The sequence below is a fragment of the Manis pentadactyla genome, chromosome 10 (genome assembly GCF_030020395.1).
Source record: "Manis pentadactyla isolate mManPen7 chromosome 10, mManPen7.hap1, whole genome shotgun sequence".
In the NCBI taxonomy this organism is placed as follows: domain Eukaryota; kingdom Metazoa; phylum Chordata; class Mammalia; order Pholidota; family Manidae; genus Manis; species Manis pentadactyla.
The window spans coordinates 39,827,038-39,841,222 of record NC_080028.1 but is presented as its reverse complement, the minus strand read 5'-3'; the positions used below and the strand labels follow the sequence as shown (position 1 = coordinate 39,841,222).

General features: G+C 35.0%; 1 pseudogene; it reads left to right on the top strand.

Annotated features, from left to right (window-relative positions):
• The first annotated feature begins 13,243 nt into the window (after positions 1 to 13,243).
• On the top strand, positions 13,244 to 14,185 carry LOC130685091 (olfactory receptor 6C6-like; annotated as a pseudogene).

Here is a 14,185-nt window from a genome sequence, read left to right as displayed (position 1 = left end):
AGGATCTCCCAATTCATAGCACTTTCTCCAACTAATTTCTTCAAGTCCATACTTTGGTTGACGTTTCCCCTGCTGAATCAGTAACTGCTTGTTTTTGAGTGATATTTTCATGGGGAATTGTCTTCTTTGTTCCAAAATGTTTATTCACAAAAGTTAAAACTTAAAATTCCTTTACTTCAAGTTGTGGTTCCTGATTAAAATGGAAATTCATAGAAAATAGTGATTATACCCTACCTAGACTCTCCAGATGCCTCCTCAGTGAACCAGGCATTATTTATAGGTCAATTCAGATTTCTCTCAGGTATTAGTCCTTTAACGGCTTTTTCTCTTGACTCTCAATTCCTCTATTATTCCCTATTTTCCATCTGTGCTTCAGCAGAGAGGGCTTTGATGCTTGATTATTTTAATATAAGTTAAAAAACATGGGCAAAGTATAAATAAATGAAGAATATCAAAATGTATTTTGCTTTCACTCTTTCATGACAAGTGTGATGCATGTTTCAGCAACACACAGGAGCTAAGTCTATGGACCTTGGAACAGTTAGTGTAGGATCAAGTCACATCTCTGTCATCTACTAGCTGAGTGATCTCAATTTAATCTATCATTTGTGCCCTCGGTTTCCTAATTGGTAAAAGTGAATTAACAGGAATACTACCTCATGGGATTACAGTTAGGTTTAAGTGAGTAGTACCAGCTCCCATGAAGTACAAGTTTACCATGATACATTGCCAGGTTACAGATATCACGATGAAAAAAGGGACATTAAGTTGGGTTTATTAGACAAAGAGTTTGCATATAGGTGATACTGGTCCTGAAAAAAGGAAATATTAAAAAATGGGATATTTGCTGATAATAATTGAAATACATGGGATATGAAATTTATAGATAGTTGATAAATAAATGAGAGACAGATAAAAGGAGAGGAGAATAGAGATTAATACATTTTTTCTGTGTGTTAATCAAATTCCATGGTACATGCAATTGCACCAATTTAATGAAGAATAAAATAAGACCTATACACATTTGCAATATGGTGGGTTTGAAAGCATCCCAGTACTTACTTTGGACATTCTTCATTGTTTCATGGGAAAGACATGAATCAAAAGACTTTATGAGCCTCACAGTTAAACATAAGTATAGTAATATGATTATCTGAGAATATTCCTAGCCTCCTGTCCCGAGACACCTGTACTTACCAAACGTACACACATGAATTATGAATTTAAAGGAAATATCATCCTTACATTTCTGTATACTCTGGGTAGGTGAAAGGATGATAATAAAGATCAAAGAGCAAGGAAAAATTAAGAAGACTCTGGCTCTACAAAAGTGGGTGGTCTGATTTTCTTTGGACAAACAGGTTTTTATACTTATGACCCTGTTTATCTCTTCCATCTACAGCAGGTGTGCAGAAAACAGCTGACTAAAAAAGCCCTGAAGGCCCTCATTCAAAACTCTCTGTTGAATATAAAATATAATTCACTTTGACATAAAAGTTCTCAGCCAAGCCCCAGTGGGGATAATGTCCACAGAGAGACAAAGAAGCATTAATGGCAACCACCTCAGTCCACGTGTAAAAGAAAAAGACTGCAATGACAATTTGGAAACCTGCTCTTATATATTTGTTCACACATGGATTATGCAATACCGTGAGTAAGGAGATAACTTTCTTGTCCAAAATTACATGCATAATAAATATATTTAATGTAGAAAATTTCAAACACATATAAGAACTAAAAAAAGTTATAGAAACTTTAATATCCAGAAAAATGTTATTATTTTGATGCTTGCCCTTCTGAATATTGCCCATAGCAATATGTAAGTGCTGTACTTCCTACTTTCAGTTTATTAGAATTAATACCACTCAGGAACAGCCAAATAGCAGAAATTCATAGGGCAAGGTATGGGGCATAAGGAGCAAGAAGATGTTTTTATTGAAATATAGTTGATACACAATATTATATTGGTTTCATGTATGCAACACAGTGATTAAACAGTTATATACATTATTAAAGGCCCACCCCAACTATTGTAGTTTCTGTCCATCAACATAGAAACATATTACAGAACCACTGACAATATTCTCTATGAGGTACTTTCATCCCAGTGACTAACATATGATAAAGATTTTATGCCTCTTTATAACCTTCATCTATTTCACCCATCTATCCCCACGGTAACCACAAGTCACTTCAGTGTTATGAGTCTATTACTGTTTTGTTCTTTTTGTTTTGTTTTGTTTAGAGGTCTACATATAATTGAAGTGATATGGTATTTGCCATTTCCACCTAGTTTATTTTACTTAGTATAATACCCTCTCAAACCATCCATGTTGTCTCAAATGGCAGGATTTCTTTCTTGTTTGTGTCTGAATAATATTCCATGTGTATATGCACCACACCTTCTTTATCCTTTCATTTATTGATGGACACTTTGGTTGCTTTCATGTCTTGGCTACTGAAATAATGTGGCAATAAACATAGGTGTTAATATATCTTTTTAAATCAGGGATTTTGTTTTCTTCAGGTAAACTCCTAGAAGTAAATTTACTGGGTCAAATGGTATTTCTATTTTTAGTTTTTTTAGGAAACTTCATACTGCTTTCCACTGGTGGCTGTACCAATCTCCTTTCCCACCAATAGTGTAGGAGGGTTCTCTTTTCACCACATACTCACCAACACTTGTTATTTCTTGTCTTTTGGATAGTGGCCATTCGAACTGGTGTGAGGTGATATCTCATTGTGGGTTTGATTTGTAATTCCCTGATGATCATCAAACTGGAGCATCTTTTCATGTGCCTGTTTGCCATCTCTATTTCTTCTTTGGAAAAATGTCTGTTCAGGTCCTCTGCCCAGTTTTTCATCAGATTATTTGGTTTTCTGATGTCCTGTCATATGAGTTCCTTATATATTTTGGATGTTAACCCTGTATCACATATAGCATCTACAAATATATTCTCCCAAGCTGTAGATTGCCTTTTTGTTTTGTTGATGGTTTCCTTTGCTGTACATAACCTGTTTAACTTGATGTAGTTCCACTTGTTTATTTTTGCTTTTGTTTTCCTTGCTTGGGGAGATGTGTCCTGAAAACTATTGCTCATGCTTTATGTTCAAGGGTTTTTGTCTATGTTTTCATCTAAGAGTTTTAAGGTTCCATGTCTTACAGTTAGGCCTTTAATCCATTTTGAGTTTGCTTGTGTGTATGAAATTAGACAGTAATCCAGTTTTTTTCTCTTGCATGTAGTTGTCCAGTTTTCCCAACATCAATTGTTGAGGAAACTCTTTTCCCCAGTGTATATTCTTGCCTTCCTTTGTCATATATTAATTGACGGTATGTATGCGGGTTTATTTCTGGGCTTTCTATTCTGTTTCACTGATCTACATATCTGTTCTTTTCCCATGTTGTTTTGGTTACTGTAGCTTTGTAGTAGAGCTTAAGTCAGGGAGTATAATAACCCCAGCATTGTTCTTCTTTCTCAAGATTGACTGTTTTGGCTATTCAGGGCCTTTTTTGATTCCATATAAATTTCAGGATTATTTGGTTTCATATAAATTTTAGGATTATTTGGAGTTCACTGAAAAAATGTTATTGGTACTTGGGTAGGGATTGCATTGAATCTGTAAATTGTTTTGGGCAGGTTGGCCAATTTGACAATATTAATTCTTCTGTCCATGAGCATGGGATAGATTTCCATTTATTTGTTTCTTCTTTGATTTGTCTTTTCAGAGTACAGTTCTTTTACCTCCTTGGTTAAGTTTATTCCTAGGTGTTTTATTCTTCTTGATACAGTTGTACATGGAATTGTTTTCCTGAATTCTCTTTCTGCTAGGTCATTGTTAGTATATAGGAATGCAACAGAATTCTGTGTTTTAATTTTGTATCTTACAACTTTGCTGAATCCAGTTATTAGGCCTAATAGTTTTCTTGGTAGAGTCTTTAAGGTTTTCTATATATACTATCATATCATCTGCAAATACTGACAGTTTACTTCTTCCTTACCAATTTGGATACCTTTTATCTCATTTTCTGGTCTGATTGCTGTAGCTAGGACCTCCAGTACTATATTGAATAAAAGTGGTGAGAGTGGGCATCCTTGTGTTGGTCCTAATGTTAGAGGATATGCTGCCAGCTTTTCACCATTGAGTATGATGTTAGCTGTGGGTTTGTTGTGGCCTTTATTATGTTGAGATATGTTCCCTCTATACCAGTTTTGTTGAGAGTTATAGCATGATGTTCAATTTTGTCACATACTTTTATAGCATCTATTTAGACATACAGTTTAAGTCCTTTTGTTAATATGGTATATCACATTGACTGACTTATGAATTGTACCACCTTTGCATTCCTGGAATAAACCCCACTTGGTTGTGATAGATGTTCTTGATGTATTTTTGAATTTGGTTTGCTAATATCTTGTAGATTTTTGCATCTAAGTTCATAAGGTATATTGGTCTGTAGTTTTCTTTTTTGTAGTGTCTCTTGGTTTTTGGTATTGGAGTGATGCTGGCCTTATAGAATGATTTTGGAAGTATTCCCTCCTCTTCTATTTTCTAGAAGACTTTAAGAAGAATTGGTGGTATCTCATGTTTAAATGTTTGGTATAATTCACCTGTGAAGCCATCTGGTCCTAGATATTTGTTGAGAACTTTTTGATTAACACTCTAATTTCATTATTACTAATCACTGTGTTCAGATTTTCTGTTTCTTCCTGGATCATTCTTGGAGGATTGTATATTTCTAGGAATTTATCCATTTCTTCTAGATTGTCTAATTTATTAGTGTATAATTTTCCATGGAATTCTCTAATAATTATTTGAATTTTTGTTGTGTCAGTTGTAACTATTCTTTTCTTGTTTCTGATCTTATTTGTATCCTCTCTCTTTTTGTCTTGATAAGTCTGGCTTTTTGTCTTTTTGTCTATTTTGTTTATCTTATCAAAAAGGCTCTTGGTTTCATTGATTTTTTTCTATTGTTTTCTTTGTCTATATTTTAATTATTTCCTTTCTGATTATTATTATTTCCCTCTTCCTACTAATTTAGGGCTTTGGTGATCTTTTTAGTTCCTTTAGTTGTACAGTGAGCTTGTTTAATTGAGCTTATTCTTGTTTCTTGAGGTAGGCCTGTGTTGTTATAAACTTCCTTCTTAGAACTGCTTTTGCGGCATCCTACATATTTTGAACCATTGACTTTCTGTTTTATTTGTCTACACATATTGTTTAATTTCCTCTTTGATCTTTTTCTTGATCGCCTGATTATTTAGGAGCATTTTATTTAACTCCCATGTGGGGTTTTATTTTTTTATTCTTTTCCTTGCAACTGAGTTCTAGTTTCATACCACTGTACTCTGAGATGATTGATACAACATAATCAATTTTCTTAAATTTGTTGAGGCTTGTTTTGTGTCTTAATATTTGATCAATTTTGGAGAATATTCCATGTGCACTTGAGAAAAATGTGTATTCTTTTGCTTTGGAGTAGGATATTCTGTACATATCTGTTAAATTAATGTGGTTTAATGTGTCACTCAGCACCTCTGCTTCCTTATTTATTTTTTGTCTGGATGCAAGTGTGCTATTAATGTCCCTACTATGATTATGTTCAGTTAATTTCTTCCTTTAGGTCTGTTAGTATTTGTTTTATATACTTAGGTGCTCTTATGTTGGATACAAAGATTGTTACGATTTTTACATCCTCTTCTTGGACTGATCCTTTTATTATTATGTAAAGTCCTTCTTTGTCTTTTGTTACTTCATTTTGAAGTCTACATTGTCTGATGTAAATATTGTCATTCCAGATTTTTTATCCTTATTTGCATGGTATATCTTTTTACATGCAAATAAGGATTTCAGTTTCCGTCTGCACGTGTCTTTAGGACTGAAGTGAGTCACTTGTAGACAACAAACAGATGAGTGTAATGTTTTTATCCATTCAGTCACCCTATGTCTTTTGTTTGGAGAATTTAGGCCATTTACATTTACAGTTATTACTGATATGTATCTACTTATTGTCATTTCGTTGAACATTTTCTGGTTGTTTTTGTTGTTCTCTCATCCTTTCTTCCCCTCTTGCTCTCTTCTCTTGTGTTTTAGGAATTTCTTTAGTATTCTGGTTGGGTTCCCTATTCTTCCACTTTTATGTATCTATCATAAGTTTCTGGTTTGTGGTTATCATCAGGCTCCTACATGACATCCTATGAGTATAACAATCTATAATAGACTGATGGTCACTGAAGTTCAAACATATTCTAACGGCACTACATTTCTTACACCCCCTACTCCATGTTTTATGTATTTATCTTCTTTTACAAAATTTATTAAGTGATTCCCTTAACTAATTGTTAGATGTAATTGCTTTTGCTACTTTTTTATTTTTTACCTTAATACTAGCTTTTAAGTAATTCATATGTTACCTTCCCCTGCTATACATTTGATTCACCAGCAGAAGATTTTCTTTCTTAAATTTCTTGCTATTAGAGAGGGTATTTTCATTTCTTCTTAAAGAAGTCCCTTTAACATTTTTTGTAAGGCTACTCTTGTGGTGGTGAGAATTTTTAACTTACATTTATCTGTGAAGCCCTTTATGTACCCTTCAGTTTTGAATGGTAATCTTGCTGAGTAGAGGATTCTTGTTTGGAGGTTATATGTGTTCAACAATTTGAATACAGCAAGTTATTCCCTTATGGTCTGTATATTTTCTGCAGATAAATCAGTTGATAACCTTCTGAGGAATGCCTTATATGTAATTTGTTGCTTTTCTATTACTGCTTTTAAGATTCTTTACTTTTGATCTTGACATTTTAATTACAATGTGACTGGGCATGGATGTTCTTGGGTTCATCTTGTTTGGAGTTCTCTGTGCTTTCTGGACCTGGTAGACTGTTTCCTTCCCCATGTTAGGAAAGTTTTCAACTATTATCTCTTCAAATACATGTTCCACTCCTTTCTCTTTCTTTTCTCCTTCTGGGACTCCTACAATGCTTTACGTTAGCACACTTAATGCTGTCTCAGAGCCCTCTTACCTATTCTCTTTTCTTTTTTCTTTTCTTTCTTCCTTCAGTGTTCAACTTGGGTGCTATCCATAACTACCTTCCAAGTCACTGATCATTCTTTCACATTCTTTAGTCTGCTATTCATTCCCTCCAGTGGTTTTTTTTTTTTAATTTCATCTATTGAATCTTCATCTCTGATTTTTTTTTAGGCTTTCTACCTCTTTTTTGAAGTTTGTCTTGAGTCACAGTATTGTTTTTTCACATCCAGTGAATATCTTCATAACCATTGCTTTAAACTCTTTATCAGGTAGGTTGGTTAACTCTGTTTAATTTAGATTTTTTCTTTCTACGGTTATCTCTTAAGCTTTTGTTTAGAGCACATTTTTCTTTCTCCTCATTTTGTATGACTTTCTGTGTTTGTTTCCATGAGTTAGTTGAAAGGGCTATATTCCCAGTCTTGAAGTGTTGGCCTCGTGTGGGAGAGTCCCCTGTATAGACTATGTTTGCCTTGTGATTTTGGCAAGCTGGAGGCTGTTTGTGAGAAGGGCTTTTCCTGGTGCTGGTGCTCCTAGCACATGGTTGCAGCTGTAGGGCCCTGGTAGCCTGTTGGAGGGGCTCCTAGGTGGACACCTATGTGATCTGCACTAGCAGGGGATGGTGGTGGATGGGAGGTGAGTCAAGGGTGCATTAAAGTTAAGTCTCAGATTGGCACCAGCTGAGTCTCCAGGGTCTGCTTACCTGTAGGCCAGTATCCCACTTGTGGTATGAAGTCAGGCTCTGTGCACACAGCCCCTCAGCCCCTGCACACTCTGGTATACTCCTGATAGCTATCGCTTTGGTGCCCATAGTCCTACTTGTGTCTTGGGTCAGGCAGAGTGTTGCCAGGGTCACTTCTCATTCTGGGATGCTTCAGGGAATTCCCATGTTGGTACCCACTAACATTGCCAGTGGTCAGGGTCAGACACCATGGGCATGTGCTTTTACCCATGCATCAGGGGTCACCAAACATGCATGATCCCCTGCATTGCTCTGGGAAGTTGCCTTGGTGGTACCTACCCAAAATTTCAGGCACCCTCCTTGTGGGCCAGGGAACTACCTGGTACTGCTGATGTTGGCTGGGGCAGGGGTTGGAGCAGATCTCCTGCCAACCTACTGCTTGCACCTGAGAATGGTGCAGGGGTCAGAGGGCTGCCTAGGCCAAGTCTGAGATTAGCATATGCATGCAGAATCTGCTCTCAGTGCACTAAGATGTGCAGAAGGAGTGCAAACAATGGTGCTGCCTGGCTCCTTGGATCCCAGATGGCCTCCAGTGGTTCCTTGCATGGTGGTGGAATTTTAGCTCTTAAACTTGGGTTCTTTCACTATGGCCTAGTTGCGTGTTAAACCACAGACTTTACTCCTGTACCTCAGGGTAGGGAGTCCACACCAAACTCTCTCAGTGACATCCCTCCACTCACCTCTGCTGGTGGAGGAGTAACCTGCTCCCAAAGTTACTATTTATGCCTCTCTTGCCATTTTGGGATTTTTAAATTTTATCTTTCTGACCGGCATTATACAGAAAGTGTTCACTTCAGGCTCTGTGCACATAGAGGTTTGTCTTTGAAATGCTCTATGTGTTGGTGGAGATTCAGTGTTTAGATGGGAACAGGTGGATTCAGGCTCTCTCTACTCTGACATCTTCCTAAAGGAAGTTTTTTTTTCAGACATATGACTGCATTATTTTAGAAAAGAAAGCTTTTCACCTTCTTTATGTTCCAAAGGCTGAATTTTCATAAATATTATTGATTGTATAATTTTGTATATATTGCCATTTCTTTCACTGGACAATGTATAAGTTTTTTGTGGCAGAATCTTTCTGGTGTAACCAGTTTGGAACTCTAGCATCTACTGAAATCTTGCAATTTCCAGGGGAAATCTAGATGATAAATTGCTGTTAATTAATTTTGGCTCTTAGCATAGTAGAAGCTACACATCCTACATCCCCCACCTGCATGGCAGGCACCTAGCAGCTTGCACACAGTTTGCAGGATCAAGGTGGGTTGAAAGGATTCTGTCCTCCTAATATTAGGAATCACCCTTGGTCCCGGATTGCTACTTCTGACCCTGCAGGTGCCCATAAGGAGGCAGGAAGGATTGCTCTTAGACCTCCCTACATTGGTGTAAGCCCTTCTGCCTCTGACTGAAGTGAACTTCAGGAGATTTAAAGGGACTGGTGCCCTTCCCCACCTTTTCATTTTTCTCTTGTTTCCCTTCTGTGACCACACACTAAAGTCTAGAAGATTCAAAAGTAGATGTATAGAAAGAACAAATTAGAAAGTAGCTGTGACTGCCCTGGGAGAGGCACAGGCTTAGAAGGGACATGAAGACTTGAATTTATACAAAGCTGATACAGAGGAGACTACAACAATCAACACATAAAACAAACAATGATAAAAAAAAAAAAACAGCAGCCCTTAGGAAGGGGAGAATCTGCATCCCAGAGTCATTATGTTATTATATTCAAGTATCCAGATCTCGACTACAACATAATCACAAGCTATAAAAAGAGACAGGAAAATGTGATCCATTGAAAACAGATCAACAGGAGGTATCCCTGCAAAGACTTAGGCAGATCTACTAGGCAGAGACTTTAGAAAAACTGTCTTAAAGTTACTAGAAGAAATAGAGGATGCTATAGAAAAGTCAAGAAAGCAATGTATGTCCAAATTTGAAATATCAAAAATGAAATAGAAAAACCTTCAAAAAACTACCGAGATAAAAATTACAATAAATAAATAAATAAACAGCAAATGCACTAGTGTTTGCAAAAATATAAAATAATTTAGCTTTTCTCTTTTTAATTCATAATAAATGTGGAATACTGCGTCCAAGTTCAAAGTATCTAACATTCTTAAAAGCACATGAAATATTTACAAAATCAACTATGAGCTTAGCCTAAAGGAAGTTCCAAAACGTTCAACAGGCTTACATTTGAGGAAGTATACTTTCAATTATAATGAAATTAAGCAAGAACCATTAACGGACAAATAACTGGAAAATCACCAAATGCCTATAACCAAAATTTTATAATCCATTCACCAGCTGATTGGCATTGGATTGTCTCCAACATTGGCATTGGCATAAAATATATTTAATAGATAAAATTTAGTTTACTCAAAAAATCAAAAAATTTTCATCAATATCCACCCATGCCTCACCTTTTAATGTGATAATAAGCTATGGTTACTTATTACTTATATATTACTTATAAGTCACATATGTACACCACTAGGCACCAGAGTGAAAAATGGTTTACAATGGTTTAAAATTGTTTCTGTTGTTAATTGGAAGCAAGGTGATGTCTTGGGCTGGTATAAACCAGCTTGGGACTTCCCATTGTTGCCTCAGGACAGTGAACTACTCAGGATCCTGTGAAATTTGTAATTGAGTTTTTTAATCACTTATGATACTCCTCTGGGATACTTTCACTTCTGTTTTATTTAAAGAAGATGAACAGTGGTGTGTTTTATTGCTAATAATTAGTACTTTTAAAGCTCTGGTTTCCAAAGAAAATATTTTTTTCCTTACTTTTATTTCAATAGGTCCCATGAGTCTGTGGTAAATAGAAAATTATAAAACTGGAGCATTTTATAAGTGTACAGATGGCAATGTGGTATCTCTTTCTTGGAACAGTTGCTTAGCTTTCATCAGATATTGCCCTGAGGTTTTTAAGTTGCCACTTTTTGCTTCACTTTACTTTAACTTAAAGAATAAATTCCTATTTTAAGGTTTTGAGTAACAGCAATTATATGAACAAAATTTCACAAAACGCACCTTATCTGGAATAGAAGATGGATATCCTTTAAAATTATTGACACCTGAGTTCTGAACTTCAAAGTGAGTATGAATTTGAGGGAACATGGAAATTCTTTACAGAAGCACAGTACATTACCTTTTCCTACAAAAAGCATTGGCAGTAAATATGCAGATTAGATACTACAATATGACCACAAAGGAAAATAACGTTGTAATAAACAATAGATATAATATATCTAAGAAAATATCTCAAATGTGCATTTTCACAGAATGTCAAAATCAGAAATTAAATCAAATGCACTATAAATCCAATTCAGAGTTAAATTTGACTGCCTAATTTTCATGTTTTATAATATTTCTAAATTGTAGTCACTTTATGGTTGTGTATCAACAAGTGTTGTAATCTGTTTTATTCAGACCCAGTGGCATCTAAGTTTTATTTTCTCTGATTCTCTTTATGAATTGTTACCCTGTATAAAGTGGTATGGGAAAAATATTGAGAAACTCTTCCCTATAATTCTAGAACAGTCTAGACACACAGGGTAACAGAAATTGTATGATTGACTCCTAGAACATACCTTTTAAAATCAGATGTAGAGTAACGATGGGAGCCATAGTATGGTCATCAATATATTTTATAATAAAACCTTGTGAAAACTTTGTAGCTTAAGACTGCATATCTTCAATTGCCATTCTTAAAAAGTAGCTATTCACTAATAACTGCTTTGGAAAACCACATTAAGCATTAAAAATCTTAGTTTTATTTTATCCGAGTGAGAAAAAGTAGTGTTTATAAGAATAGCAAATATTTATAAATAACAAATACAAAGGATAATAAAGAGTGCTTTAGTTGCCCATTTATTTTAAAAGTCCACAGGTAATATGTATAATGAAGTAGAGCTACATGTTTAGTAACATAAAAAGGGAAGATACAATATGGAAGTAAATAGAATTCCTACATAGAGAAGATAGAGAGTAATGCAATGCTGGGGAGGAAATATTTTCCTCTGTTTCAAGATTCTTCTGGCTGGTCAAATAAATTGCCATGACAGAGGTAAATAGGGGGAACTCAAATATAACTGCATATGTGTGGGGATTCCATAAAAAGATGAAGCCCCAAATCCATCAGGCAATCAAAGCTAATCTGCCATTCTTAGGTAAGGAGAAAGGGATGGAATCTGGGACTTCAGAAGGTAAGGAGATATTTCACAGGAAGATGAAAAGGAGTAAATGTTTGGAAAATAAATGTTTTCAGGGCCATACAGGAACAATGGAACATCAAGAAGAATTTTAATGAACTGATTTTTCTATATTTCTTCCTGTCTACACACCTTGCTCATATTATACTCTGGTTATCTACGGTGGTAACTCCCTTTATGGAACAGGTCTCTAAGTTCTTGCAGGCAGTTATGGGGGATGTAAAAGGAAAAACTTGCTGAGTCTTCTGTTTCTTAAAAATAATCAGCCTAAAATAATCCTCATGCTAAAAAGGCACATTTTGGGGTGGCCAATTCTGCTCCCCATCAACATTTTTGTAGAATTCAATAGTTGTGTAAAATATGAAAGAACTAAGAAAAAAACAATGCCTCAACTTATGTGGATACATATAAGAATCTATTTCAAAAAGGTTAATTATAACTAAAACAATATTTTTATTAAAATCATTGTTTTGTAATGATTTAATTTGTCATATATCAAGAAAATTGATAATAATGGTAATTATAAAAATTTCAATTTTATAAAAATAAAACCAAAGAAAATAATTCCAAAACTATTATAAGTAGGATCTTTAAGTGCTAAAAATCAACACTGCCTTAGTAATTGAACATGACAAGAATTGTTAACAAACTCTAAATCATGTTTTTGAAAAATCACCCTGATATTTATTCCAAAAAAGGCAAATAATTTAGTGTATTTTTACAGGTTGAATAAAAATGATAGAAAAATTCACTTAAAATAACCCATATTATTTTATTTAAATTATACATGCTGAGTGGATTCCTTTTGGAAGTGATGGGCAAGAATGCGTATTAATCACAAGAAATATCCAAGTTCTAGAGGAAAACTAATGAGGGACATTATAATAAAGAGAACTTGGGCAAGAAAGTATTTTAAATTGATTATCTGTGTCATCAGCAGTTTCAAACTGGAGAAACCATTTACAAATGGATAAATTAGAGAATGCATACCTTATTCTGCTTTAGGTGAAATGTATATATGTATTTATTAGGTTAATATACATATTTGGCAACTATATATGTATACTTACTATATATTCATTTGTTTACAGGTTAATTTATGCATATTTAGGTTAATTTATCTACACTTAATCTAATTTATAGCTATATATTTACACATATTTACATTCATAGATTAATCTATATTCTACCGTATTACATTCATCAGTATGTTCAATTTTTTATCTTTTTCTATGTATATTTGAAAAGACCCACAAACGGGAAATGAAGAACCAATCAAAAGACATAGAGTTTATTCTCCTAGGATTGACAGATGACCCACAATTGCAAATTGTGATTTTCCTGCTTCTATTTCTGAATTACACATTGAGCCTGATAGGGAACTTAACCATCATCCTCCTCACCCTTCTGGACCTTCGCCTCAAGACACCAATGTATTTCTTTCTGCGTAATTTCTCATTTTTGGAAATCCTATTCATTACAGTATGTATTCCAAGATACCTGATAACCATTATGACTGGGGAGAAATCCATTTCATACAATCATTGTGTAGCTCAATTATTTTTTATACTTTTACTGGGAGTTACAGAATTTTATCTTCTAACTGCCATGTCCTATGACCGCTATGTTGCCATCTGTGCACCCTTGCATTACCCAATCATTATGAACAGCAAAGTGTGCTATCAGCTTGTACTTGGCTCTTGGATAACTGGATTCCTAATAATCTTTCCTCCAATAACCATGGGGCTCAAGCTGGATTTCTGTGCTTCCAAAACAATTGATCACTTTATGTGTGAAACATCTCCTATCCTGCAGATATCCTGCACAGACACACATGTCCTAGAATTGATGTCTTTTATCTTAGCTATAGTGACTCTTGCGGTCACATTGGTACTAGTGATTGTGTCTTACACTTACATCATTAAGACCATTCTGAAATTCCCTTCTGCACAGCAAAGGACCAAAGCTTTTTCCACCTGTACTTCCCACATGATTGTTGTCTCCATGACTTATGGCAGCTGTATCTTTATATATATTAAGCCATCTGCCAAAGAAAGAGTGACTGTATCCTAAGGTGTGGCTTTGCTGTACACCTCAGTTGCCCCTTTACTAAATCCCTTCATTTATACCCTAAGGAACCAGCAGGTAAAAGAAGTCATCTGGGATATGTTACAAAAGATGTGGTGTTTTTCAAAACAATAG